We start from the raw sequence: 27,789 nt of genomic DNA, 5'->3' as shown, positions 1-27,789 counted from the left end.
AAAAGAGCAGAAGTGGATCTGTGGCTCAAGTGGTAGAGAACTAGCCTTGAGCCAAAAAAACAACAATAAAAAACCTCAGGGGCAGTACCCAGGTCCTAAGTTCAAGCCCCAGGACTGGCATACTGGTGCGTGTGTGCACGTGCACACACACACACACATACACACATGCACTCAAAGAAAAATAAGAAAAGAGAAGAAAACTAATCTGAGGTAACACTTAACTAAGAATTCAGGATTTATTCTATAAACTAGCAATACTTCCTTTGTGCTGACAAAAATCTGGAGAATACAACATCCAATTTTCTATTTTGTATTACAGAAAACCATGCTGGATCAACGGGCAGTAGAAGTTATTGTCATAGCCTTGTCACAGGATTGTCACCTAAATTTCATCACCAATGACTTTCGTGTATTTTGTAAATTATTAACATCAGGACACCTGTTTGACAGAAGTTACCCTAAGAGCAGAAAAACTAATATAATCATGACGTGTTCCAGCAAGACAGCCAAATCTATTTTTGTCACAATTTTTTAAAAAAATTCAACAAATATCAAGAGATTCTGAAATCCTGTCTTTTCTCCTCCTCTCTAAACATTAATAATTTGTAACACTTAAACCTTGGTAAGTATGGATATGTAACTAGGACACCAAAATCAATTTTTAAAAAGAACAAAGTGCCAACAGCATTGCCAAAATAAAGTAGAAAAAAAACTCAGAACATACACTAAACAGGTTAATTCAAAACTTCAAACATTTTCTCTTAAAACAAATTTGATTCTACTTGGATGAATAACATTTATAGGGTGTCTCCATATGTGTACCCAAATAATAGAAATTAAGTTTGTTAAAGTAGAATTCGGCTATAAATACTTAGCAATATAAAAGTAAGAGCCTAACAAAATAATATTAAAATAGTTACCCTTCTGCGACAGGAGCAAACCTGTTTCCTCTCTCGTTGGACTAATAGAACCTTCTCCACGCCCAGAACTTGAAATCTGGAAACCCAACATTCTTTTTACAATTGCATCTTTAGAGAACAAGTCACAACACTTCCTGCTAGTAAAACAGAACACCCTGACAAAAGAATGATACAATACTTACGAATCTTCTTCCTGTCGGTCTTGCACTCCTTTGCTAGGGATATAATACATTTTAAATTATACACAACATTGAGAAAACTTTTTTTTTTACATTTCAGCTCCATTTTCCATATCCCAGAAGGACTCAAAGGAATTTAAAAGTTGTTTCAGGTCAACTAGCTACAACCTATATGCCTAGTTAGAGTTTGAACAGTAGCCAAGCAACCTGCATGGAACAGCTTCTCCCCAGTGTCGAAGTCACCCATCCATGCTCAAGCACATTATTCAGAAAGACATATTATCTGCCTCAGATCGCTGTGTTCTCTGTAATTCATTTTGACCCCCACAATATTTGAAGTCCAAAGTCTAGCTGAGGAAATGTTTATTTACTTTATATAATTGTTTTGCTTTCTGTTGATATGTGAGCTCTCACCTTTAAGAAGCACACTTCAAGGGAAAAACTGGAGAGGAAAAGAAGGGGTGACGTTCAAAAGATATAATTTTTTTTAAGTTGGTCATGGGGCTTGAACTCTGGGTCTGGGTATTCAGCTAAGTGCTCTACCACTTGAGCCACAGCGCCACTTTAGGTTTTCTGGTATGTGTGGGGGCGTTAATTGGAGATAAGAGTCTCACAGACTAAGAAATGTAATCTTTACCTGCCTTATATAATTGCAACTCCTTTGTGTATCACATTTATAATAATAAAATAATAAACCCCACCCACATACAAAAGAAGTACACTTGTACCAGCATAGTAAACGGAGTCATTTTCTAGGAAAGCAGTATCTTCTATTTGAAGTACATAATCTAGGGACACAAACTGGGTTCCCAACCTGGCTTCATGATTTACCAGTGTCTTTCTCCCTCCCTCCCCCCTTCTCTCTCCCTCCCTCCCCCCGTCTCTCTCTCCCCTCTCTCTCTCCCCCCTCTCTCTCCCACACACACACTCACGCACACACACACACATTCTCTGTCTCTCACACATACACACTCTCTCTCTCTCTCTCTCTCTCTCTCTCTCTCTCTCTCTCTCTCTCACACACACACACACACACACACACACACACACACACACACACACACACACATCTCTCTCGGTAGATAGGTAGATAGGTAGATAGATAGATAGATAGATAGATAGATAGATAGATCGATGGATCGATCGATCATCTTTGGGCAAGTTGCTTCAACTGTACTGCATTTTTTTCTTATCCAGTGTGTGCCAAAGAACAATGCTTACTTTACCATCCATGGGACCCTGGATTCTATCCAGGACACTGCAAATAATAGTAATAATGATGATAACTATAATCCATATTACAATAATTATTTTATACATTATTAGAAAGCTGCAACAATCTACTATATACCATAAATTTACATTAGAACCTGTATATGGTAAGCACTAGATGCGATAACTGCTTTTCATTTTTTTTGTCAGTCTTGGAGATTGAACTCAGGGCCTGAGCTATATCTGAGCTTTTGTGCTCAAGGGTAGTGCTCTACTTTGAGCTGCACTTCAAGTTTTCTGGTGGTTAGAGATAAGAGTCTCATGAGTTTTCCTGCCTGGGCTGGCTTTGAACCCTGATCATCTTAGGTAGCTGGATTACAGGTGTGAGCCACTAGCACCAGCTGTAACTGCTCTCATTATTAAAATTTACTTTTCAAGTGCTCTGGCAATCTAGTCAGTGAACTGCTAAATTAAAACAATTGGTTCATTATGAGTATCATTTATGGGAAAGAACAGAAAAAAAATCAATAGTACTGGACTAGATTCAGAATTCCATTTCTATACTAATCCTGAGCAAATTAATAACTGGGCCAGGTACTGGTAGCTTACACCTGTAATATTAGCTATGCAGGAAACTGACATCAGAGGATCGAGATTTGAAGCTGATCCAGGCAGTAAAGGCCTTGAGACTCCAATTAACCAACAAAAAGCCAGAAATGGAGCTGTGGATCAAGTGGCAGGATGCCAACCTTGAGTGAAAAGAGCAAACAAGGTACAAAAGAGTGTGAGATCCTGATTTCAGTACTGTCATAAACAACAACAAAAAAAACACTAGGAAGCTGTGGCGCATGTCTGTAATCCCAGGTACTCAGGAGGTGAGATCTGAGGGCTGTGGTTTAGAAACAACCTGAGCAGAAAAGATTGTGACACAGTCATCTCCAATTAACCAGAGAAAAAGCCAGAAGTGGAGGTATTGTTCAAGTGATAGAGCAGCAGCATTGAGCAGAAAAAAAAAACATGGAAACCGTGAAGCCCCAAATAAAGCACAGAAACAAACACGGATGCATGCATACTATAGCCTGATCTACTTACCTCAGGAGAATGAAAGAAAGTGAGATAATCAGTAAACTCCAGAACTTTAAATAACACAATATCAGGTGATCATAAAAACAGGTGATCTTATGATCACTGGCTTCCAGAATAAGGAGGTAACAGCGCAGTCAGTCATAAAGAGGATCAAACTGAACAGTTCTCATTAAGAAGCAGACCATGTTCTTTTATGTTCATCACTGACCACATCCAGCGATTTTCATTTATCACATTCATCTCAATATCTGCATGAGATATCACAAAGCTCTATGATGCAGAACAAAAAGAACACAGCAGCAGAAGCAGCAGAAGCAGCAGAAGTCAAAGGACACATTTTTCCATCTGTCTTTGCTTCTGACTCACTATGCCAATGGAGACTCTTTGATGTTCTCAATTTCTCCATTTTAAAAACAACCCAACCACTGTCTGTCTGCAGCCTTTCTGAAGACAAAGCTTTCCAAACTTACAGGGAGGGTGGTGGTGGTGGTGGTGGTGTGTGTGTATGTGTGTGTGTTCGCGCGCGCACCAGTACCAGGACTTGAACTCAGGGCTTCTGCCTCTCATTTGACTTTTATCTTAACAGACAAGGTTCTGATCATATGCCAAAACATGCCATGCCATGTTTTGTTGTTGTTGTTGGTTGGTGAATTGAAGGTAAAAGTCTCTCTTGCCTGCTTTGGCTATCTTCAAAATGTGATCTTCATGTATCAGCCTCCTGAGTAGCTAGGATTACAGGTATGAACCACCAAAGTCTGGCCTCAAAGGCTAGGATAGTGTGTGTGTGTGTGTGTGTGTGTGTGTGTGTGTACACGTGTGCATGCACTCAGGGCCTGGGCACTCTTAGTGAGCTTTATTACTCAAGGCTAGTTCCTTACCACTTGATCCACAGCTTCACCTTCAGCTTTTTGATGGAGATGTTTCCTATGGAGTCTCCTGCCCAGGCTGGCTTGGAATCACAATCCTCAGATCTCAACTTCATAAGTAGCTACTATTACAAGGAGTGAGCCACTGGCCCTTGGCTAAAGACAGATCTTTGATCAGAGGAAAATCTGTATACCTGGAGTTGTAGATTTTTAAAGTTTCTTCATTGGATTTCAATGAATATTTTTTCTACTGGAACAAATTGTAGCCAAAGGTCTAAAAATGGATTTTGAGGCTGAGGATATAGCTCATATGGAAAGAATATATCTAGCATTAAAAGGTGGATTAACCCTAAAAGATACTAAGTGTAGGGCTGGATGTGTGGCCTAGTGGTAGAGTGCTTGCCTAGCATGCATGAAGCCCTGGTACCACATACACAGAAAAAGCCAGAAATGGCGCTGTGTCTCAAGTGGAAGAGCACTAGCCTTAAGAAAGCCCAAGGACAGTGCCCAGGCCCTGAATTCAAGCTCCAGGACTGGAAAAAAAATTACTAAGCCTAGATCTTGTGTTCTAACTACATACTAAGTGGTCCACATTTAAAACTTTCACAGGATTGTTTTGGGGGAGTATGTCTTTCCTTTCTAATCTAAGGGGTTGTGTACATCCATATACACATTTGACATGCAAGATGTCCTGGATTCTATCCTGAGCATTACAAAAGTAAAGAAAAATTACTTTAAAAAAGGAAAGCAAATTGTATACCTTTTACTTTAAATGCTGGGTAGGATATTTCCTAAAATAAAGTTTTTTCTAAGCCCACAGAGTGGGAGAAGATCTTCACTAGCCATACTACAGACAAAGGCTTCATATCTAAAATATATCTACAGCTAAAAAATTGAATCTCTCCAAAACAAATCTTCAAATAAAGCATTCCATTAAAACATGGGCTAAAGACTTAGAGACTTATCTGAAGAGGAAATAAGAATGGCCTATGGACACATGAAGAAATGCTCAACACATCTCTGTCCATAAAAGAAATGCAAATCAAAACAACTTTGAGATTCCACCTCACTCCAGTTAGAATGGCCATAATCAAGAAATCTAATAACAACCGATGCTGGTGGGGATATGGCCAGGAGGGATCACTACTACACTGTTGGTGAGAGTACAAACTCCTTCAACCACTCTGGAAAGCAGTATGGTGATACTTCAAAAGACTAAACATAGAGTTCCCTTATGACCCAGCAATTCCATTCCTTGGCATTTACCCAAACGTCCAGAAACAAGGACATACTAAAGCTAGTAGCAAATGATGTTCACTGCAGCATTATTTACCACAGCTAAGATATGGAACCAACCCAGATACCCCTCAGTAGATGATTAAATCAAGAAGATGTGGTACTTATATGCAATGGAATTCTATGCAGCCATCAGAAAGAATGACATCGCTCCATTTGTAAGGAAATGAAAAGAGTTGGGGAAAAAAACATATTAACTGAAGTAAGCCAGACCCAAAGGAACACAGGCTCAACGGTTTCCCTCATTTGTAATTAGTACACATGTAGGACTCTCCTAGCAGAGGATTATAATAGCTCAAAACTTAGGTACATAAGGTCAGATAGGATGAGACTAAATGAAAGGATCTCTAGGATATGGAAACAGGAGCTTTATCTTGTACTATGTTATTTCTCTTCTCTTTTGTTGCCTTTTGGTCAATATCATATTGTTATGCTATCTGATTTTGTTACCTGGTATATTGTATATAGGTTTATTTGTTTATTTGAAATAGGAAAGGGATGGAGGGAAAACAAAATAATTGTGAGGCAGTGTGTGGGGGAAATGGGAACGAAAACATGAGAAGGGTATCATTGTGTGACAAGTAATACACCTACTACCTAGTGAATGTAACTGAAATCCCTCTATACATTACCCCGATAATAAAAAATAAAATTACAATTAAAAAAATAAAGCTGTTTCTAGCCTGGTGCCAGTAGCTCTCACCTGTAATGGTAGCTTCTCAGGAGACAGGAGACTGAGATCTGAGGATTTCAGTGTGAAGCCAACCTGGGCAGAAAAGTCCCCGTGAGACCCTTATCTGCAATTAAACACTTAACAACTGGAAGCGGTGCTGTGGTTCAAAGTTCAATAGGGTTGGCCCCATGACTGACCCCCAAAATCCTCTTTTTTAATGTGTGGGTACAAGGAGAAGTATGTCCTGCACTTGTATATGTGTGGACGCTTGTGGGTGTGAGTCCATGTGAGAACAGAATCTGTTTTTATTATATTTAATGAAAAGTGGCTTGGGAATAGAAGATGGTGACAACAGTTGTGAAATGAGGCTTATGTTTTACAAGCAGGCCACGGAATGGAGACAGCTTCTGAACTGCTTTAGAAATTCAGCATGATGACTGCAAAGGGAAGCCAATGGAAACCAAGTGTGCTCCCTCTGTCTCTGTCGCTGTCTCTGTCTCTCTCTCTCTCTCTCTCTCTTATTACAAACAAAACCAGAAAGTTCTCACAAACACACAAACAAACACAAACACAAACACACACACACACACACACACACACACACCTCTACCTGTGGATGTACACTCCCCTTAGGGTAGAAGAGAAAGACACACACACCCAAAGTAGTCATATGAGAGTTTTACCTGTGGAGCAGTAAAAAATGCAATGCGAGGTCTAGACTTCCCATATTTTAGGGCTCTTCTGACTTTTACTGCAGATATACTAATTCCATGTGACAGGTATATTGGAAGCGTCTCTCAACATGCCTGACACCTTGATAACATTCTATTTTCCTTTTTCTCAAATAGGATCTTACCCAACTTCGTGATTTAGTTTAAACAAATTAACACCCACGAGAGTGAGCCATTAGTGAATGAGCCATCAAAGTGCAAAGAATTACCCAGGTACCATTTTGCACACCTATAATTCTAGCACTCAGGAGGCTAAAATAGGAATATTCCAAGTGCAAGGTAAGTCTGAGCTGCACAGAGAGAGGCTGTCTCAAAAAAATGGATTGTTGCCAGGTGCAGGTGGCTTACACCTGTAATCTTAGCTATTTAGGAGGCCAAGATGTGAGGACTGGGATTAGAAGCCAGCCCGAGCGGGACTATTTTTTTTTATTTTTTTTATTTTTTCTTTTTTATTGTAATTAGTAAAAGGGTTACATGATATTTGCCAGATAGAAGGTGCGTTAATTCACATACATTGATACCCTTTCACATGTCTTGGTACCCGTTTCCCTCCCCCCCCCACACCCCCCACCCGTCTTGGTTTTCCCCCCTTCCCTATCATATTTCAAATATCCAAATACAAATAAATTCAATATATTAGATAACAAAGTGAGATACTATACCAATATGAGATAACAAGGGACAGCAAAGGAGATGAGAGACAACATAGTACATTAAGGACAACAATCATTCATTATATGGCTTTTGTTTCACTATCCTGGAGGTCCTTTTAATTAGCTTCACATTATATGTCCTTATGTATCAAGATTTTGCTCTATTGCAAATCTCTGCTAGTAGAGCCCAAGGTTTCTACTGATTATGACGAATGAGGGAAACCATTGAGCCTAAGTTCCTTTGAGTCTGGCTTACTTCACTTAATATGATTTTTTCTAAGTCTTTCCATTTCCTAACAAATGGGGCGATGTCATTCTTTCTGACAGCAGCATAGAATTCCATTGTGTACAAATACCACAACTTGTTGATCCACTCATCAACTGAGGGACATCTAGGTTGGTTCCATATCTTTGCTATGGTGAATAGTGCTGCAATGAACATTGTTGTCTGAGCGGGACTATTACCTCTAACAAACAACTCAAAACAGCTGGAAGTGGTGCTGTGCCTCAAGTGGTAGAGCGTCTGCTTTGAACATGAGAAACTCAAGGAGCACCTAGGCCCAGAAGTTCAAGCTCAGGACTGGCAAAAGAAAGAACTGTGGGGCATGGCTCAAATGGTAAGACACCTGTCTAGCCAGTAAGTGCAAGGTGCTGAGTTTAGTCATTAGAATTGCCAAAATAAAACATAAAAAACAAGAAAACACAGATATCTAACAAACAGAAGTGCCAAGTTAACAGCAGGCAGCTGCTGGTAAAATTCTGAATCATACTGGATAGTAAAGTTAAACCAGAAGCAGTATTAGGTACACAGACTTCATGTTGCATAAATATCTCAATTTCAACAAGCAAGTAGATCTGGTTTCTGTTTTCTTTTGTTTATAATGTTGGTGATGGAACCCAGGGCCTTTACACAAGGCAAACTCTACCACTGTGCTATACCCCAAATCCTATAATTTTATTTTGTGCCAGTCCTAGGAGTTAAACTCAAGGTCTGGGTATTGTTCCTGAGATTCTGTACTCAGGGCTAGCATTCTACCACTTAAACCACAGCTCCATTTCTGGGTTTTGGTTGTTACTTGGAGATAAGAATCTCACGGACTTTCCTGCCCAGGCTGGCTTCATACTGTGATCTTCAGATCTCAGCCTGCTGAGTAGCTAAGATCACAAGCATGAGTCACCAGCACCCAGCTCAAACTTTTAAATTAAATAGGTCTTTTTTTCTGACTTTAAATTATGTGTTTTGTGGGGGTTTTTGCATAAGAAACTAAACTTTAAAATAAATTGAGGACTTTTTCTCTTTTGACACAGGGTCTTAACACGTAGCTTACAATGGCTTCCAATTCAGGGTCCTCCTGCCCCCTATGGTCATTATAAATGACTTCAAAAACAATATGAAGTATGACTTCTCCAAAAATCATTAACTAAACTACACATGGGGTAGGGATTGATCTAACAAAAGACATCTGGGCTCAGTTCATAGCTAATAGAGATTTACAATAGAACAAAATCTAGAGACATTAGGCCAAATAGTATGACACTAAATGTAAGGACCTCCAGGATATAGAAACAAAAGCCATATAATGAGTGAGTGTTGTCCTTAATGTACTGTTATCTCTCATCTCTTTTGCTGTCCCTTGGTTATTTCATATTGTTACAGTATTTCACCTTGTTATCTGATATATTTTATATGTGCTTAATTGGTTATTTGAAATTGGATAGGGAAGGGGGGAAATCAAGATAAGCGGAGGGAGGGTGGGAGGGAAATGGGGACCATGTCATAAGAAAGGGTATTAATGTTTGTGAAGTTATGCACATTCTATCTGGTGAATATAATGTAACCCTTCCATTAATCACAATAAAAATAAATTTAAAAAAGAAATAATTCATATGTTCTACACCTTTCTATTCTGAAAGTCTCATTTAAAAACTGAAAGGAACTAGTGGCTCATACCTGTAATCCTAGCTACTCAGGAGGCTGAGATCTGAGGATCATGGTTTAAAGAAAGGCAGGCAAGAAAGTCTGTAAGTCTCTTATCTCCAATAAACCACCAGGAAATTGGAAGTAGAGCTGTGGCTCAAAGTGGTAGAGTGCTACCCTTGAGAAAAAGAAGCTCAGGAATAGTGCTCATGCCCCATGTTGAAACCCCAGGACAAGCACCAAAAAAAGAAAGTGATGAGGGAGCAGAAAAGTGTAGAGGGGGGGGAAGAGAAATGGAGAGGGGAGGAAAGGAAAGGATATGGCAAAAAAATCCTACTACCTTAGCAGCTCCTCAATATTGAGGGGAGGTAGGATCTAAAGATCTCAAAGAGCTTTTCAAGAGCCAGATGCCAGTAGTGCATGCCAATAATCATAGCTAGTCAGGAGGCTGAGATAGCCAACCCAGGGAAGTCCTTGAGATTATTATCTCTAATTAATCACCAAAAATCTGGAAGTGGCACTGTGGTAGAAGTGGTTAAATGCTATCCTTGAGCAAAAGAAACTCAGGGACAGAGGCCAGACCTTGAATTCAATCCCCAGGATAGGCATAGACAAATTTGTTCCAAAATAACTTGATATCCAGCTTATATATAGCAAAGCAGATTTTTCTTTGATAAGCAGCAAGAATTTCCCTTTTCTTGTGGAAAGCAGCAGAGAATGGGTTTGAAAGTGAAAGTACACACACATACAACTAGGAGCTTCATCAAACTGATTTACTTTATATATGCTTGAACATTTCAACAAAAGTAAGCTTTTTATTTTTTATTAAAGAATTTATTAACATTGATTTTTACATCATATTTCAAATGTCATGCTTAACAAACAAAAAGTAAGCTTTTAAAATTTCTTTCTTTTGTATTAAAGAATTTATTAACATTGAGCTTTTAAAATTTCTATGCAAGTATTTTGTATTTGGAAAACAACAACAAATTCCTGGCTTATATTCATCCGACAGATAAACACTGGTTGAGCATGGTTTAGAAAAGGCATGATTAGACGACCTAAGGACTCAAAAGAATCATGAAACATGTTCATAGCATGAAGATGAATTAGACAACATAAGGACTCAGAAGAACCATGAAACATGTTCATAGCATGAAGATGAATTAGTGATACTAACTCCTTGAAAAGGGTATGATACGTCCATTCTGACCACCCTACCGGATTCTTGACTATAAAAGGCACAGCTTGAGCAACTGAGCTGTAAATCATTATAATGGAATTTTAAGAAATAGGGGGAAATGCTATGAGCAAGAAAAGTATAAAAAGGTATCTTAAAAATAATAAAGTAGTAAGCCTTTCCTTGGTTTTTCCTCTATAAAAGGAAATGAATTAAGAGTTGTGAGCAAATATGGCCATGACCACATCATTTTTCCACCACAGCCCGTCATCAGATTTCACTTTAGGGTAGGAACCTCTATGTCATCTCCTTTGAGTCAGCTCTTGTACTACTCACACAGGCAAAAATAACCAAACCATATGCCCATTTTCCATAGTGTGCATGAAATACATGTAAAGATTTTTATCATTCCTTTTTTTCACAGAACAGAAGGTCCATTTACCAATGTCTGTGATTTTGCATTAGTCTGGACTCCATGTCCTTCCACTCCTCCATAGAAATTTAGCCCATTGTAAAGATAAATCCAAAAGTTAAAACTGAAAACATTTCTCAGCTACTTAAGCAGTCTAAGCATCAACACTGATTCAGGAAATTTAAGATGGAAGAAAATATGAGAAGCTTCTAATGTGTTGCTCCGCATTGCAAACAATTTGTTCATTTTTCCCCTTTTCTGGAGGAGGGAAGGTACTGGGACTGGGTCTTGAACTGAGGGCCTATGTACTAGGCACTGTCCGAGAGCTTTTATGATGAAACCTAGTGCTTTATCACTTGAGCTACTAGTGGTTAACTTTAGTGGTTAACTAAAGGTAACAATATCATGGGTTTTCTGCCCTGGCTAGATTGGAAACACAATCCTCAGATCTCAGCCTCCTGAATAGCTAAGATTTACCGACATGAGCCACTAGAGCCTGGTTGATGTCTCCCTATTGAAATCATACAAAATGTACTAGACTTCTCAAGTCTCTTTCAATAAAAGCTGAATAATACCACCAAAGGAGTTTAAACTCCTCTATAACATAGATTTATCACACTATACAAGAGCAGTGATTTTGTTTCCTCTGTTTATTTTTCATTTTTTTTAACATTTAAAACAATTCCTGGCACAAAATTAAGCCCTCAGCAAATCAAACTTGCATCACAAAAAGGGAAAAGAAAAAAAATCTTATATAGCCATCAATACACCACTGCTTTAGTTTCCAAACTTTAAAATGACTAGTATTTCACCTCACCAAGAACAACAAAAGCAACGTTCAAAAGCATTTCCTGTGGGTTTGTCCTATTCCAAGATTAACCTTGTCAGTTCTTAGGAAGCCTACAAAACCCCCTTTAAATGACTAACTCCAGCAAAGCGTAACTTGAAGCTCAGGTTTCTACTTGTTACCAGATGCTGCCATCACCTCAAAGTGTTAAATGCACCCAGGAGGTGCTTCAGATCTATTTGCATATAAAAATATTTCTGAATTTGCTGTTACTGAAAGTTTACGGAGAAAAAGTGTTGCCTGATTTTCTAATAAAACACCCTGAAGATTGCCAATGTTCACTTCAAAAACCTTACTAGGTGTCCAATTCTCCATAGAATTCTTGCAAATACGTACACATGCTGGAAACACAAAACAAACTCACTCTTCTTCAGTGGGGGGTTGGCAATCACAGGCCCATTTTGCATCTCCTGAATATTTATTAGGCACTTCCACAAATATGCCTGAGAAATCCAAAACTGGATGCATTTTTGAGAACTACTCATGCTGACCAGCAGTCTTCAGCTTTACATAGAGCTCAGGATTGCTGTACCAGGTATAATTAATCAATTCTACCGTGCTATTTCTAACCGTCTCTTCTCTGGTCATTTTATTTGGTTATGCTGCCATGAAGGTTTTGTTAGCTTAATTCACTTTTGTTTAATCTCCAGAGGGCTTAGTTCAGCAACAATGGTTGCTATTTTCTACACATAATGGTCATTGTTAAATTTGGCCCAACACAGAATCTTGAACACAATGTAGATTTATCCTTAAGATTGGCTGCAAAAATATCTTGGTGATTATATGCCCTTACTATTCAAATGTAGGGAGAAAGTCTTACAAATTTTACTTATTTTTGCTGAGATGGCTCACTGTATTTGAAGATAGAATAGCATGCATAAATGTAACAATATGCTTGCTCAAGTTAACATGCTGTGTTGTAACTGAGTAGTCTTGTTCAGCTGGGTATTTTATTTGGCAAATTGGTACAACTATAGGGAATGATTAGAATGAATTTTGCCACTAATCAAAGGGATTTGGGGGTCTTCACATGCTAAAAAAAAATCACATTATTAGAAAAAAGTCAGCCATGCAGGAGTAATCAGTGTCTTTCCCATCCCCCATCCTTTCATGTCAGAAATTTGCAAAATAAAGCCTTTACCACATCTCTCCAGATGGGATAAACTGTTCTAAAGTTCACCAGCTTGGAGAACTCACTGATTTCAAGAATTTACAGCTGGGTACCAGTGACTCATAGCTATAATCCCAGCTACTTGGGACTGAGGTTCCAGGCCAGCTCAGGCAAAAGTTCACAAGATTCTCTCTCTACAGAAAAGGTTCAGCATATTGGTGCATGCTTGCCATTTAACAACGGTATAGAACATAAATAGGAAGTTCAGAGTTTAATCTAGAGCCTCTTTCAAAGGCAAGCAAAGCAAAAAAAGAGGCTGTAGACATGGCTCAGGTGGTAGAGTACCTACCTACACATCAAATATAAAGGCTTGAGTTCAAACTACAGTACTGCTACTTATACTTAGGGTAGTACCTACGAACTGTGATTCTTCGTATTTCTCTTCCTCAAAACAAACCACCTAATTCTATATTCCTGTTATCAGTCAATGATATATTAGTTATGAGCCACTTTTGTTTATTTATTATTTATTTATTTATTACCAGTCCTGGACTTGAGCTTAGGGCTTGAGCTGTGTCCTTGGGCTTTCTCAAGGAAAGAGCTCTACCAGTTAAGCCTCAGCACCACTTCTCGCTTTTTTCTATGTATATGGTACTGAGGAATCGAACCCAGGTCTTCATCCATGCTAAACAAGCACACAATCACTAGGCCAAATTCCTAGCCCCAATTATAAGCTACTTTTGAATATAAACAGCCAGGAAAAAACAATCAAAAGTTTTTTGTTTGTGTCTTTCACCCCAAATCATTAAACAAAAAAGTTAGAAAAGTTTTATCTTAAGAAAAATGAAATCATATTTCATTTTCCTTCACTCCAAAACAGGTAGAGTTTTAACATTTTTTAGCCAAGAAGTCTTTTTTTAACCTGACAGTAAATTTTCAAGTGTTCTTTAAAGTCAAGGAATTTAGTAAATATTTTTATAATATTTACAATTTGATTCTGTAGAATAATCTAAGCCTGAAAATATAAAATATTCTCTTTTTAAAGCTTTTGTGCTGGGCAACTGACGGCTCACATCTGCAATATTTGCTATTCAGGAGGCTGAGGATAGTTTGCAATACACTTATCTCCAATTAACTACCAAAGAGATACAAGGAGAGCTGTGGCTCAACTGGTAGAGCTTCAGCCTTGTGTGAAAAGGCTAAGGGACAGTGATTAGGCCGTGAGTTCTATCCAACATTATCGGTTCACTTACTTACTTACACACACACACACACACACACACACACACACACACACACACACACACACTTTCTAATTCTCTTTCTAATAATTGACTGTTGCCAGGTGCTGGTGGCTCATAACTATAATCCTAGTTACTCAGGAGGCTGAGATCTGAGGATCGTGGTTTGAAACCATCCTGGACAGAAAACTCCCCGTGAGCCTTCTATCTCCAATTAACCACCAGAAAACCAGAAGTGGTACTGTGGCTCAAGTGGTAGCGAGCTAGCATTGAGCTGAAAAGCTCAGGGACAGTGCTCAGGCCCAGAGTTCAAGCCCCACTACTGACAAAACTAAGAAGAGTAATTGACTCTTAGGAGCATAACAAAATCTAATTTAGAAGAAATCAGGAATGATAAAACTTTATATTTTCAATATATTAGAATTCAAGTTTTTCATTTATTTATATTTATTTTATTGTTATAGAGTTGATATTCAGAGGGGTTATTGTTACATGAATCATGAATCAAGTAATGAGTACAATAGAATTCAAGTTTTGCCAGTCTTTGGGATATGTTTTCATATAGGAAATGCTTTAACATCAGTTTTGTTGCAACACTAGAACTCCAGATTAAAGATATGACCTAGAAAAATAGTTTTCCACTCACTGTACTGCTATTGCTAATGCATTTCCATTAGCTTAAGAAGAGCTGCCAGATGCTGAGTTTTGGAAAGTTCATGGAGATGTTAATGACATGGCATATCCCCTGCCATCTTGTTAATAGCTGAATGAAAATACTAGTTAGTATAAACTGATTCAGGGAGCAAGAGGCACTGCTAGGAAACATTATTGGATCCTGGTTGTAATATTGGCATGTACAGAGAGAAAATTGGTGCATTAGTTCCATTACTAAAATCAGGTTTGCCAATAATGGAGACTTCCTCCTTCACCAATGACTTTGTACACTGTAGGCTAGGGGAAATAAAAATCAGGCCTCAGTTGTTTCATCTGTAAAAACAGTGACTGGATTTGTCATTGTTTTATTTATCTTAGTGTGCAGGCATAATGAACACAATTAACAAAGACCAGTGAAAGGAATGAAGTAATTGTACAGGAAGCTCCAAATGGGTCACCAGGAAATACACTGACCTTCAGTCCTGTTTTATTTTTTGGTGCCAGTTTTGGGACTTGAACTCAGGGCCTGGGCCCTATCCTTAAGCTTCTTTTGCACAAGGCAAGCACTCTACCATTTGAGTCACAGCATCACTTCTGGCTTTTTGGTAGTTTAGTGGAGATAAAAGTCTCACAGACTTTACTTCCCAGCTTCCTCTCTTACGTGAGGCCTACCTCTCCCTTCTTTCAAGGACTATGTTGTTTATTCTAACTTCTAGTAACAGTAAAGTGCCTGGCTCCAGCAATTTTTTTTTGTGGGTTGAACACAGAAGATAAATGGCAGAGCCAGGGGCTGTAGTGATGCCAGAGATTGGAGGGCAGTGATGCTGTAATTGAAACTGGAGTTATTTTTTCTATGGCTATTGGATAATTCCTCATTCTCATATTCCTGCTCCCAAAAGAGTTCATTAATCTATCAAAAAGGATGATTCGTGACCATTTAATTTTCATTCTTTCATATATATATATATATATATATATTCTTTCTGTATCCAAGGACTCCATAACCATGGTTAGATTCAAAAATCAGCAGAATATATTCAGGGAAAGGAAAAATCTGGTTGCACTGAAGAGGTATACTTTTTATCATTATTCCCCAAACTATACAGTATATACCAACTCTCTAGATAGCTTTTATATTGTACTTCATATTGATTAATCTACAGATGACTGAACTGTACAGGGTTGGGTTGAGAGTGTGGCTCAGTGACAAGAGTATGTTTAGTACCCACCAGACCTTGGGCTCCATTCTTAATAGCACACAAAACAAAGTACGTGGAAGAACATAAGTAGATTATGTACAAATATTACCCAGTTTTAAGTTCCTAGGGAACTTAAACATACATGACTCTTGATAACTCAGGGAGTTCCTGGAACCAACTGCCTCTGCATATAGAAGGATGACTTTTGTACATGGAGATTTAGACTTGCTATGGACTGGTCCACTGTGAAGAAATTCGGAGAATAGAGGGATTCATTTCCTCATTCCCAGTGATACATGGCAAGAATGTATTACTGCCCTTGAAGAGAACCACATACAACAGACACGGTACATTGCATAGATCCCTTCCTATCAAACTAAAAAAAATTGTTACACTTGAAATCTCATGGTTTAGAGCCCAGTTTTGTGTCTGTGACAAATTATGAAGTTCAATCAGGAAATTAAGGCATCGACTATATTTGTAGTTTCTTGCCATTTCTGCTGATTCCAATAAAAGCTCAAGAAACTACTATATAAGTTCTGAGAGCTGGATGTACATGGTTTTTTGGCTTCTGCATTCATGGATTTTGCCACAGCTGCAGAACCAACTACTGCAAAAGTACATGCTGTGCGCAATATGTACAATTTGGTAAAGTTGGAAAGAATTTTATTTTTGCAAAAACTAAATGGGGTGTGGCTCCTTTTCTTGCCAAAGGACTATTTTATTCCAAGACACTGGTGTCTGCTGACCTTCATTTATATGCTGAGCAATGTTCTATTTAAGTTAAATTAACTCATAGTGGGCTCTTTTTTAGGATGCAATAATTACTGCAAAGAAATAACAATGTTTAAATGTGATTGGTTCTTAGTTTAGATTTGATTATGTTGGGTGATAAATGAATGTCTTTGTCCACAGAAGGTTTAAATTTAGAAATTATTTTAAGAAAAAAGGCCACATTTAAATACATTTTCTCCATTGTAGCATTTGTGTGTCAGTCCTAGGACTTGAACTCAGGACCCGGATGCTGTCTCTGTGCCTTTTTGCTCAAGGATAGAGCCCTACTGTCGGGGTCCTTCGTCCCCAGGCCCTCTTGAGGAGGGATGGGGAAAAGCACACCCCAACCAGTCCAAGTCGCGAGAGGAGAGGGCCCACTGTCCTCCCGCACTCAGCCTTGCTTCTCCGGAGCACGAACAGAAACGCCATGCAGCTTCATCAAGGCAGGAATCTCTCTAAAACTCCCCTCCTTATATTGGGTGCGGAGCCTATCAGCACAACAGGTGGGCAGGATAAAGAGGTCCACTTGTTTACCGCTACTACAGGTCTCAGCAGAAAATTATTAGAATGGCATTGCTCGGCCCCCAACACCCTATCATTTGAGTTACACCTCCACTTCTGGCTTTTTGGTACTTAATTTAAGTCTCATGGACTTTTAGATCTTGGCCTGCTGAGTAGCTGGAATTACAAGTATGAACTACTGGTGCATAGTATTTGACTAAAAACCTTATTAGTTGAATGAATGATGAAAACATTCACATGCAAGGCTCATCAGTGGTCCTCACTTCCTTGGCAAAATACTTCTCTGTGTGTAATTAATATCATTTCAATATATACTTTAGAAATCTGGGTACAACGCTTTGAAGTTTTCTTCAGTTTTATTTCCATTTGTCGATGGCCTACAGGCTTCTTTTAAACAGCACATGTTTTCAACTATTTAACTTCACATATCCAAGTTCCAGTCATCCTTATACAAATCCATAGGCAGGGAGTATTTTCTCCTGCCATTTTTACCTCCAAAAATTTTAGCTTACTCTATCTTTTGAGGTCCAACTAGGACTAGCTTATACTTATTGAACATGTGAATCTGTCAATATTGTCAACTACACTTCAGGACAATATGAGCCTGTTTTTAAACTATAAAATAAATTATTTTATACAGTAAATTTTAGAACTTTTATTGCAAAAAAATGGCCCAATTACACTTTAAACTGTTTTAAATTTGTTGCATGTGTCAATATCCTTCATTATTTCCTGGACTTTGCTCTAAAATGTCCACTAGAGGAAGCAATGGAAATTGTAAATTTAACATTAATATGGGCTGGGTGCTGGTGGCTCACACATATAATTCTAGCTACTCAGAAGGCTGAGATGTGAAGATCACAGTTTGAGGCCAGTCCATGAGACACTTATTTGCAATAAATTATTCAGAAAAAGCTGGAAGTGGTGCTGTGGCTCAAGTGGTAGAGCATTAGGCTTGAGCAAAGGCAGCTAAGGGACAACACCCAGGCTCTAAGTTCAAGCTCCAGGATTGGGGGAAAAAAGCAAGCAGATTAAAATAGTTTGAATTCACCCATGTCATCTTGAAAAGATATTTGGTTTATAACCCCTTTCTTCTGTATTTAAAGTTTTCACTGATCAATTTTCCTGTTTCTACCTTTTAGTTTTTGTCAAAAGCAAACTTTGTACCAGTCACATTCCTACTATTTCTATTATTATGGAAACATTAGAAAACTTGATACCATCATCCACCCTGCCTAGCAAATTGGTCATCAACAGTAATTATACCTTTCATCCTGTTTAAGCTGTATTTATGAGTAGCAATGAATTTATAATGGCGTCTGTAACTTATTAAGAGCCATGCTTCCAATTTTCCTTTGATTGTGAGTTCCTTAGAATGTTCAATGGAATCTCCTCACAAAATAAAATGATAACCAGGTTTCTGAGCTAAGCAAAGAAGCTCCTCAGAGAACACTGTTAAAATACTCCACATACTCCTAGTAAAAGCAACAATGTGCTTAAATAAAACTAAAATTAAAGCGTTCTTTTGAATTTTGAATGGTTTTGAATTTTGAATGGTTACACAAGGAAAAAAGGGTTAAAGGAAGATGAATAGAGAAATCTGATAACAATAATTAAAGACACTAAATGACACATAACATCTACTTGCTTTATAAATATTCACATTTAATTCTAGAAATAACACCGACAGTGGCATTATTCCAGTTTTATACATGGGAAAGTTGAGGTATGAGTGAGTTAAGAAACTTCCCCGATTCCACAGAGGTTTGAAATGGCAAAGCCATTACAACTCATATTTTATGCTAAAAATCTATGCTATGAAAAAGCACATACAGGTCCGTGAGTTTGGCCTAGTGGTAGAGTGCTTGCCTAGCATGCACAAAGACCCAGGTTCAATTCCTCGGCACCACCTATATAGAAAAAGCTGGAAGTGGTGCTGTGGCTCAAGTGGTAGAGCTCAAACCTTGAGAAAGCCCAAGGACAGTGCTCAGGACCCAGGACTGGCAAAAAAAACAGCCTGTACAAATAGACACCCCTAAGGAGCAGGAGGAGGGGAATAGGAGGAAGAGAGTGGGGGGGGAGACGGGAGACGGGAGACGGGAGAGAGGAGAGAGGGGAGAGGGAGAGAGGGAGAGAGGGAGAGAGAGGGAGAGAGAGGGAGAGAGAGGGAGAGAGAGGGAGAGAGAGGGAGAGAGAGGGAGAGAGAGGGAGAGAGGGGGAGAGAGGGGGAGAGAGAGAGAGAGAGAGAGAGAGAGAGAGAGAGAGAGAGAGAGAGAGAGAGAGAGAGAGAGAGAGAGAGAGAGAGAGAGAGAGGAGGCAAGGGGGACTAGGAAAAGAGTGAAAAGTAGGGAGAGAGGTAAGGTAGGAGGAGGAGACATAGGAAGGTGAGGGGAAAAAAGTAGTGAAAATATATTGCTTGAAAGGCAAACCATTCATGCCACTTCCTGTTCATTATTGACTATCCAGATCAATAAGTTCTTTAGTGAGGCTGGTGAACCAGGAAAAGGAGAGACACACCATGAGAAAGTCCATGAAGCCGCATGAGAAGTTTAGGTTGACTTTTTCAATGAATAACCAACTATTCAATTATATAAAACATTCTGTAAGCCAAATGTTAGCAACTATATGTGCACAAAGTAAGTGGCAGTATCCATTTTTTTCCAGGTAGATTATTCAGTGATCTGAATGAAATACAACAGCACATTAAACAAGATAGTCTTATAATTATCACATAATTGGCAAAATGACACTAAATATTGCAGATTAATTCCAAGTTAACAATTTCTCAGTAAACATTGAAAATTTCCTCAGACTCTATCTTGTCCAGCATATTTATTTTTACAAAGAAAATATACATTTACTCCCCACTGTTTCTATTGCTGATGGCATAGCACATTTATGGATTATCTCTTTAAGGAATGTTTTCCATTCCTACATCTTGGAAACACCTGAATATTCATGAGCAATTTTATACATAATCTCCTGCTGGATATACCATTAGACTAATGATTTCCAGTAAAGAACTAGCACTCAGCAGTTAGTCAAAATGGGAGAAAAATTGTTAAATGAATGTCTTTAACAGGTTGTAAAACAAGGAAAGAAATATAAGAAAGTATTACGTCGAGGTTTTTACTCTCTTGTTACCTCTTATTTTTCATTACATTATGTCTGGCTTTCTTTCGGTTTTGCTTGTAAAATTAGATAGCTGGAGAACCTTTACAGACAAGTAAAAAATATGGTTAGATTTAAATAATCCTCATTTTTTCTTCTTTGTGCTTAGGATGGAACCCAGGGCCTGATTCATTCTAGGCATGTTCTCTACCACTGACCTACACCCCAGCTCCTCTGAGAACTCCTATTAAAACCTCAGTGTAGCTATAATGTACTGCACAGTACACTGAATTTATGTAGCACCTGTCAGCTGAAGACCCAAAGCTTCATATCACTCACTTTTCCTTTCAGCATGCCTGTGAAATGAGTAGATTGGAAACAGATGGCCCAAAAATAAAGCAAGCCCCAGATATAACCAAAGAACTTCAGTGATTTCCTGAAAAATCACCCATCTGTACAGCCTGCAGAGGAATAAAAGACCTCAGACTTCAGGCTTGTTGCCTTTTCCAATAAACACTACTCCCTTCTTGTCATCAAAAACATTTCTAAGCTTTGAAGAGAAAACATATGCTTTTTCATATTATAAAATAAATGTATTGCATGAAAAATCCTTTTTAAGGAATGATATAAAAGGTATCTGTATTTGACAGAGCTAACATTAGGCCTGTTAGAAGCCACGGGGGGTCATGTGACCTTCCTGAAAAATTATGTACTTGTAACCAAGGCACATACAGTTGCTTCATATTTGGAAAATCAGCAACTGACCAAGGAATAGCTAAGTGGTACTGCAACTGCTCAGTTTTTGTGAGGTCCTGGGTTCTATTTCAGCACCACAAAGTAAAAACTGTGGAAAAATCAACTAAGGAATACAACAGAAAGCAGCCAGATTATATTTTTGCAGATATTGGAGATTGAATTTAGGGCCTCCTTCTTACTAGGCAAGGGCTGTATTCCTTAAGCCCTGACTCCAGCTCCAAATTATATTTTTTAAAAAGAGAATTCCAGCCAGCGAAACTCCTTGCACAATTTTCATTTTATAAATGAGTAAATGCTCCATGTGTGGCACATGTATATCCTCAATGTTAGTTATATATGTAATAATTTTAGGTGACTTTTCGAGGTGTCAAGCTCTGAGCCAGTGGCAATCATGTATAAAATCCTCTGAGGGGCCGGGAGTTTAGCCTAGTGGCAGAGTGCTTGCCTAGCATGCACAAAGACCCGGGTTCGATTCCTCAGTACCACATACATAGAAAAAAGCCAGAAGTGGTGCTGAGGCTCAAGTGGTAGAGTTCTAGCCTTGAGAAAGTCCAAGGACAGTGCTCAGGCGCGGAGCTCAAGCCCAGGACTGGCAAAAAAAATTAAATAAATAAAATAAAAATAAAAAATCAGAATATTCAAATCCTCTGAGGCCAGGGCCAGGAATTTGGCCTAGTGGTAGAGTGCGTTCCTAGCATGCACAAAGACCTGGGTTCAATTCCTCGGTACCATATACATAGAAAAAAAGCCAGAAGTGGTGCTGAGGCTCAAGTGGTAGAGCTTTACCCTTGAGAAAGTCCAAGGACAGTGGTCAGGCCTTGAGCTCAAAGCCCAGGACTGGCAAAAAAATCCTCTGAGGCCATGCATTTCAACCCCCAATATTTCCATTTTCATATAAAAGCAATGCTTCTTTGCCAGTAAAACAATGTATAACCAATGTTTTTCTTTCAAGTGGTAAGAATATGCTAAAATTCATTATTACATTTGAAACTTTCTCACCTCTGTAAATTAATCCCACTATGATGAGACCATCTCCTAAAACTGATTTCAGGATGAGACAACTTCCATAACTTTAACCAAAGCTCTTACAACCAAACTCAGCCAGTCATGAACACGGCTATCTAAAAAAGCATTCAACACTGTAATGTGCCCAAAAGCTTTTGAATCCTCCACTACATTGAGCGTATATTACATGGTACATCACTCTACAGTAATTATGCAGACTCAAAACATCACCCAGCTGGGTCCTAATCTTAGTGTTATTACTCTCACAGATCAAATTTTCGCCCTAGACATTACTTTCCCAAAAAGAAAAAAAAACTGCTATATGAGCAAGTATGAAATAATTCTAAAAACAGATACTCAAAGTGTCCTGTATTAAGAGACATTCATTTTCATACCTCATTTTATACAAGCTATTCTTAGAATCTGAGCCAAACAATAAAAGCAAGAAAAGTCTGTTAGATACATTCTATCTAGTTTATGCTATATCAAAGAGACAAGTAAATTCATACCTTTTTCCTAAGCACTAATACAAATATAGACAAACTTTGTAAAGAGCCAAGTATAAATGACACCAAAATAATATGGAATAACAATCACTGGACTTGCTTCTTTTCTCCTGTCATTGTCACCAAACAGAATCATTTTAGTGCTTAATCACCATGGCCAAGTAGCCGTTTTCTTTTCCCTAAGTCACACTGTTTGCCTAGGAGCAAAATTTCATTGGGTTTCTTATGGTGTCTTGGATACTGACATCCTTCCAGTATAAACAATCATGGTCAAGTCTAATGTGTGTAAAACCATTTTTAAAAGAGACTTAATCTCACTAAAAATATTACTCAGTGGGTATTACTAACCCTTCTACTCCAAATGTCATAAACGTAGTCATTTTTAGCAATTAGACTCTAAAACACAGCACTGAGATTGGACACTTTGACTTCAAGGTTGATTGTGTGTACTACATCAGGCAGGGTGTAATTTATTTCAGTTTTCACCCAGGAAAGAAAAAGAGGAAAAAGAGTTGGTGGTTATCTGGCCAAGTAAAGAGTAGAAATTAAGAATCAAACACTCACAACCTCCTATTTTTAATTTTTTTTTTGCCAGTCCTGGGCTTGAGCTCAGGGCCTGAGCACTGTCCTTGGACTTTCTCAAGGCTAGAGCTCTACCACTTGAGCCTCAGCACCACTTCCGGCTTTTTTGTATGTATGTGGCACCAAGGAATCGAACCCGGGTCTTCATGCAGGCTAGTCAAGCACTTTAACCACTAGGCCAAACTCCCTGCCCTCCTATTTTTAATTTAAAAAAATTGGGGTTATTTAGATAATTGCCACTACAAAATGAAGTCAGGAATAGTGAGGGTGATTTTAAAATGTATAGGCATGAACTTAACAATGAGCTAAGGGAAAGTAGAACCTAGTGGATATTCTGTTTTGACTTGTTTGATCTAACGTTTACAAAAGAACTTAGCTGCCTACCATTGCAACTCAGCTGGGTAATAGTAACCCTCTTTCATTTTTATTTTATTTTTTAACAGTACACATTTATTAGTTGAATCTCAAATTATACTGCCACCTCATTTCCACTAGGGGGTCTATCTACCTTGTAGTTAACTCCAGTTGTTCAGATGCTGCTTAAATCTACTTCCAGTCAATCTGTGCCACCAGAATGCACTTTATACAAAGTCCTAGTTTTTAGGCTCGCTCAGAAACTCAGACCCAGAAGGAAAAATGCATTGCTACAGTCATTCAGAGGCTGGTCCAACAAATCAGAAAGGGTTGGGGACAGGAAAGATTCAAAGCCCAAACCTCTTAGATATTCCATATTTCAATCTTACCAGTTCTGCCCAATTTTATAGATTAAATATCTTTCTGGGCACGGGTGGGTCACACCTATAATCTTAATTACTGGGGAGGCTGAGATGGGAGGATCAACGTTTGAAGGTAGCCCAGACAGAAAAGGGTTCAAAGGCAGCCTCCACAGGAAAGTCTGTAAGACTATGTCCAATTAACCACCAAACATCCAGGCTCTAAATTCAAGCCCCAGGACAGTCACACAGAGACAGAAAAAAGAATAGGCACAAACACACAGAAAAAAGAATAAATTTAATCTATCAACTGGATGCATTTTTGCAAATAAGGAATGGTTTTACAGTCATAACCTCAGAGATGCCTGTTTTTATATTGGGCAATTTATGTAAATTGGTATTTAAATAGCAACACTGCCACGTTTCTCCCCAACAATGACCTTAACTTGGCCCACATGGACAGACAATATGTGAAAGTTGTTTTGAGGCCTTTCATTATTGTAATGGAACCTCAGACCAGCAAACTCAACCAACTTTATTGGTCAAATTTTAGTGAGAATTGTTTATGTGCTATTTCTAAGCCAATTAATTCCTATTCACAACTGTTAATTCTAATCCAGGAATTTTCCATCATTTTAGATAGATGTCCGCAGTAGAGAATGGTTCCATTAAAATATTAAACACAATGCCAATCAATATTGTAGTGCTTATTACTCTTAAACACTATCTTATGGGCTATGACTTTTTATGTAACATTGAGGAAGGAAATGGGGCAGGAGTAAAAGGTTGACTTTCCTAGAAAATAATCATGTTTTTTTGTTAGAAAAGCCATAATGAGGTTGCAAGGGAAAAGAGTTATGTCTCAACATTATTTGGAGTGCTTACTTTAAAAAACACTCTTGCATTTATTTGGAATAAAATCGGAACTGCAAATTCACAGTTAAATCGGAGTAGAACTCCCTCAAAGGGAGGCTATTGACCTACACGTCTTTTTGGTAGAGTCAATTTTTGAAATATGGGCCTCGGCTATTATGGTCGCGTTTTATAATCAAAAGACATCATAAGACTATTACCCTGGGGACGTTAAAGAGACTTTAAGGCTTATCATGCCAATAAGTATGCGTGGGATGGCTGCCGACGACTTACTTGTAATTAATTTACACTGTCATCTCCAGGATCAAACTTAAGGCCTCCTAAATATGTAGTGACAACGAAGTGGATTACATGTTTACTGCTCAGTAGTTGGTTGTTTTTCCCCTATTTTTTTCCACGTTTTCTATCCATAGTCACCAGCCTTAACATTTTCTCCTGCTCATCCAGCACAACAGACCAGGCACTGCCAGCATGCGTTCACACTGCACCTAAATGGTAAAGCTCTCCAAACTTAGTTGCGGTTTGGCCCACAACCCCAGGGTGTGGTACAGAGTTAGGTGAGATACAAGAAGTTGTCTTACGGATGCAATGTGTTACATTGGTAGTAAGCCTACCTCATCTCCTCATTAGGCTATAGTTTGGGTGAGGGCCAGGGGATGCATGGGGGGCGGGGATCAGAACCCGCAGGAACACTAGAGCGCCGACGGCAAGTACTAGGGGACTGGCTAAAAGCCAGGGCGGGGGGTGGGGGGATGGTCGGTATGTCTGGGCGTCTGGATAGAGCGCTTAAGAACTGTAGGTGGAAAAAAAGTAAACACCGACAAGTGCAGATGTACTGGGGAAGGGTCGACCCTAATTCTCTGCAGCCACTCCTTGGGGCTCAGTGTCCCGAGACACCCGTCCTCAAAGGATCTTTTCGGGTGCTGCAACCGTGACCTCCCGCTTCGGCTGCACAGCCTAAGGACGAAGAAGGAAGCCAAGTCGTCGCGCGCCTCTGGGGGAAGAGGAGAACGGAAAGGTACTACTGCCTTGTTGGGCCAGAGGTGTTCGAATCTACAAGGGGGAAAAAGTGCTTACTCATAGGGAGGGAGACGCTGGGCGATCGAGACAGCCTCGGTCATAGCCAGGGAGGGAAGCCGGCAAAAAGGCAGGCAGCAAGAGCGAGGTTCCTACCCCGGCGCCTCCACAGCCCGGCCCCGGCCCCGCCCCGCTTGGAACTCTGGGGTCGGCGGCTTTACGCCCGGGTCAACCACAGCCAAAGCAGCGGGAGCTGGAGGCGTCGCCCCGCAGCCGGCTCCGGGATTTCCTGAGTCCAGCGGCAGGAGGGCGGTGGGGGGGGGGGTGGCAGTATGTGGGAAAAGACAGCAGAGGGAAGTTAGGGAGCTTGGTTTTCTAGTCCAGGGACGTAGGTGCGCTGTAGAGGAATCGGTGGCAAAGACTGGCGTCGAGGACTCCATCCCGAGGTGGGCAACAAGTTAAGAGTAACGAGAGAGAGAGAGAAAAAAAAAAAACAAGCTCCATCTTCCAGAGTAACTAACACAAAAAGTAGGGGCCGGAGGGGATAATGGGGAACCTCAATCACTCCCACCCATACTTCTTGCGATGGTTCCCCATGGCACCTAAAGGGTCCAGCTCTAATCTCTCCCACCTTCCCATCCCCGCCGTGCACAACCCCTGTCTCTACTGGTCCAAGGCACGTTCCGGCAGAGGTTCCGGGAGATGCTGCGCCGAAAACCCAATCGTGCCCACGCCCAGGAAACCCGTTCCCCTGCAGGCTCGCCAGCGCAAGCAAACACTTACGTAAAGTCGCCGAGATCCCGGGTCTGGCCCCTACAGCCGCCCACCACGCACTCAGACAACTTCTGCTCCTCTCAGGCTCTGCGGCTGAGGTTCTAAAGCCAGCGCTCCCTCCCTCCAGCCCCGCTCGGCCCTTCGGCTGCCGCCATTGGTCTGGTGGTGCTAGCAGTCCGCCTGGGAACCTGAAAGGGGATTGGGCGGTGAGCCTGTCACATCAACTGGGTGGGGAACTGAGGGAACAGGCACTGGGATGGGCACTCTGGCGGAATGGGAATTTTAAATGGTTGATGCTGATTCTCCCCTCTCTACTTGAGCTAAGTAGATGTAACTTCACAGTGCTTAGCGTGCAGTACATGTTCAAAAAAAGAGATGGAAATGTGTAAACAACTTGGACCCTCATCTATTTAAGTCTAGGGCGGGACGAAGTGCAGAAACTCCCTCCCGGGGGCAGAGGGAGGGGGTGATTTCCAAAATGAAAGACTCCGTGCTGGTTTCATCTACTTTGATCAAGCTAGGTGCCAAAGCATGTGGAGGGAAACCTCAGCTCTGAAAGATTGTCTCACTGTGTACTCTTGGTTGTCTTCAAACTCTCAGGTGCTAGAGTTGTACATATGCGCCTTCTACCACACCCCACCTCATCCCTTTCTTCACAAAGAATACACCCTCATCCCTTTCTTCACCATATATCTAGCAAATATCTCCAACAACAGTTGGCCTCGAACCAAATAAATTGCCAAGTGAAATCACCTGCTTCATACCTTTGTCCTTGACGAGAGGGGTGACAGGTGGAGGTGGGAGTGATTGTACTACTGGTTTAACTGGAAACTGGCTCTCCTTTATGCAGTCAGTGACTCCAACTCCTCAGTATTGCATTTTGGCTCCACTGTCTACTGTCATGCCTCCAAGTCTTGGCTGACTCTTGCAGAATTTTCTCCTCTTTATCTGCATTCCAATCCTTTGGCCCATCCCAGG

General features: G+C 39.8%; 1 protein-coding gene across 5 annotated transcripts in view; it reads right to left on the bottom strand.

The window, feature by feature from the left end:
* Positions 1-26,915, bottom strand: part of Pls3 (plastin 3) — an 85,952-nt gene extending 59,037 nt beyond the window's left edge. For 2 of the 5 annotated variants that reach the window (XM_090326934.1, XM_090326942.1), the window contains exon 1: positions 26,821-26,913. The gene's annotated coding sequence lies outside the window, so the exon portion shown is untranslated. Of the gene's footprint in view, positions 1-920; positions 1,003-26,820 lie in introns of those variants that run through there. The other 3 variants (XM_090326938.1, XM_090326935.1, XM_090326941.1) reach the window with 3 other exon arrangements.
* Positions 26,916-27,789: the final 874 nt, after the last annotated feature.

Source organism: Megascapheus bottae, chromosome X (genome assembly GCF_031878675.1).
Source record: "Megascapheus bottae isolate mThoBot1 chromosome X, mThoBot2.hap1, whole genome shotgun sequence".
Lineage (NCBI taxonomy): Eukaryota > Metazoa > Chordata > Mammalia > Rodentia > Geomyidae > Megascapheus > Megascapheus bottae.
The sequence above is the reverse complement of the archived record's forward strand: the minus strand, read 5'-3'. Positions and strand labels throughout refer to the sequence as shown.